We start from the raw sequence: 3,345 nt of genomic DNA, 5'->3' as shown, positions 1-3,345 counted from the left end.
GGGGGGGGGAGTAGGGGTTAAGGCGGCGGGATGGGCCGGCCTGCTGGCCCAGAGGCCAGCTGGGCCATGGGCCAGTGGAGGGGGAAGTTTTCCTTCTTTTGTTTTTGTTTGATTTTGTTTATTTCATATTCTATTTACTATAGTTTTATAAAATATAAAAGCAAGTCCTAATTTAGTATTAAAGTTATGCTACTGCCCCATTAATTTTGGGTAACTAAATAAAATACCTTAACATTTTATTAATTGCACAAGGACATTTAGTTAATTGTTTTGCTACTGTTTATTTCACTTAGCGCATATAATCATATTATAAAAATGTGGTTTCACCATCATAATTACTTAGGATTTATTTGTCAACTTTAGAACATTTAATTTTTGACAATTTGAAAACTTTTATTGTTTACTTGATTTTGAATTTGAATTCGAATGGGATTTGATGCATCACGAGGTTAACAACAATATTCGTGGTGACGTGGCATCATTAGCATGGAATTACTATAGCCTAATTATCCGGGCGTCACAATGGCCTTGTGATGCATTCTTGAAGGCCGCCGGAATTTATGAAGACTTTTATAACTTGGCTACATGAAGGATTGGAGTATTACCAAAGAGCTAGCTATGGACAGGGGTGCGTGGAAGCTTGCTATCCATGTGCCAGAGCCATGAGTTGGTTGTGAGATCTTATAGGTTTCACCTCTAGCCTACCCCAACTTGTTTGGGACTAAAGGCTTTGTTGTTGTTGTTGTTGTTGTTTTATTACTTGGCTGAGAATGCAGGCATCACCGAATTCATCCATGATAAGTGTGATCAATATCTCCTACTCACTAATATTTTCGTGCAAAATTTTTATTTCCATGCTAAGAAATCACCACCTTCAGTGGAGTTTCACTTATATGATGAGGTTAAGGAGATGTCACTCCATGATTTTTGTCGGTTCTGCAAGATACCCTTTGTGGGCAGCATCGAGGAACCCCATCGTAGTGATGTGGATGGATTTATTGATAGAATTGCTGTAGGGGCAAACGAGGAAAGTTTCCGATGCAAGAATTACTAGTTTACATTTTCCTGTTCTACGTTACTTTGCGACATTTGCTAGTAGATGCTTAATTGGTTGCGGGAATAGTGGAAATCTTACTGCTCCTGATCTTATCATTTTGTGCCATCCTTTGTTTGGTGATACAACTTTCAGCTTAGGCGCTATTGTTGCTAAACGATTAAGTCTGAACCGTACAAAGGGCCCCATCTTCGAAGGCATCTTTGCTTCACGCCTTGCTAAACACTTTGAGATACCTATTAGGCATTATGAGAAAGAAGAAAAGTTGTTGCCCCCTATTTTTCTAGATTATAAGAGTATGATAGCACATGAATTTATTGTTAAAAATAAGAAGATGATGCTTAAGTATAATTTGGTATTTGATAAAACTCACTGTGAGACTATTACCTTGCCTGCGCCCTCTTTGTTTAACATGCTTTTAGGCACGTACCTCATCTTTTTGCCCGACGCCATTTATGCATACTGGAGGCTGGCACAAGTCCCAGAGCCTGAGCCTGAGCCACCACTTGACCCTTATCGACAGTCTATTTATCAGTGGGATCCGGAGGAGATCGAGAACGAGTGGCACCCTGAGGAACCTCCTTAGTACACCGGAGAGAGTAGCTTTGATCCGTGGAGATAGACCAACTTAGGCCAAAATCCTAAGCTTGGGGGAGTACATATTTCTGACCGACATTACATTCATGTTCACACACTCATTCTAGTTGTTGGTGCTCATAATTTTTCATTGTACTATCCATGCTAGTTTATTTTCCCTACTAAACCTTCTTCTTGTGCGTTTGAAAAACCTTAAGAAAAACTAAAAAAAATTAGCTATAGCTTTTAGCTAGTTTATTTTCCATGCCTGTAGTAGTAGTAACTAAAAGAAAACCCAGAAAGATTTCTCGTCCTTCTTTTGCTTGTTGGGAGCTTTCCTGTGTAAATAGTTTTATTTCTTTTCTTTTCTTTGGGGATCGAGAGGAGAATACCATGATGAAAACGTAGAGCGGCTCTCATATGCATTTTGTTGATTTAGCCAAGAGCCCATATTACCTTGTCTTCTCCCTTGTATTAAATGCTTATAGATTCCAACTTAGTCCAATGCATGTGCACTATTATTATTATCCACACCGTTCAGTCGTGCGAGTGAACACTAGTAGAAAAGGGGGCAAAGGTCCAGGCCGGGTCAGCCCATTAGTCCCGGTTCAGTCCAGAACCGGGACCCATGGGGGCATTGGACCCGGTTCATGAGCCCCGGGGTCCGGCCGGGCCACGTGGGCCATTGGTCCCGGTTTATCTGGACCTTTTGGTCCCAGTTGGTGGGACGAACCGGGACCAATGGGCCTCGCTCCTGGCCCACCACCATTGGTCTCGGTTGGTGGCTCGAACCGGGACCAATGGCGAAATAATGCAGAAAACAAAACAAAAAAACTGGAAAATAAAAATAAAAATAGCAACAATAAGTATTTTGCTGTAAGTAGAAACAAAATAAAATAAATGAAGCAACAAAGAAAACAGAAAAACAAAAAAAAGTATTTTCAAATTTGAAAACTAATGGCAATAACAGAAAGTTTATAATTTTGTAGTTCATTTGAAATGCATGTTGTAACAGACAAGTTTCCGTATGAAATCCTGATGCTATGCTATGTGGATGAAATGACGATACCATGCGAAAATAAAAGAGAGGCGCAATGCTCACCTGCACGTTGCTTAGCTTAAGGCCAACGTGCAGGTGAGCACTGCGCTTCTCCCTTCATCGTCTCTACACTCAGGGCTTATAAACCACCGCGAGTGCCTCTCGCTTGGCGAGGTGGGACTAAAAACAGCTGCAGAAAAAATCAACTAAAAAACTCTTTTACCGGTTCATGCCACGAACCGGTACTAAAAGGTGCTCGTGGGGCCCCAGCCTTAAAACATGTACCAAATAAAATGCCTTTGTAACAGCCTTAGAACTGGTACTAAAGGAATCAACTAAAAAGCTTTTATAAACCTCTAGTATTATTGAAACTAAAATTATATAGAATTTTGTTACAAACTTTAATAGCAAAAAGAATTATCATAAAAGAAAATAAATAAGTAATTAGAATTTTGTTCAAAACATTAAAAGCAAAAAGAATTATCATAAAAGAAAATAAATAAGTAATTAGAATTTTGTTACAAACTTTAATAGCAACAAGAATTATCGTAAAAGAAAATAAATAAGTAATTCGAATTTTATTCAAAACATCAAAAGCAAAAAGAATTATCGTAAAAGAAAATAAATAAGTAATTATAATTTTGTTCAAAACATTAAAAGCAAAAAGAATTATCAT

Source organism: Triticum dicoccoides, chromosome 2B, assembly GCF_002162155.2.
Source record: "Triticum dicoccoides isolate Atlit2015 ecotype Zavitan chromosome 2B, WEW_v2.0, whole genome shotgun sequence".
Taxonomy (NCBI): domain Eukaryota; kingdom Viridiplantae; phylum Streptophyta; class Magnoliopsida; order Poales; family Poaceae; genus Triticum; species Triticum dicoccoides.
Note: the sequence above shows the minus strand (reverse complement) of the source record.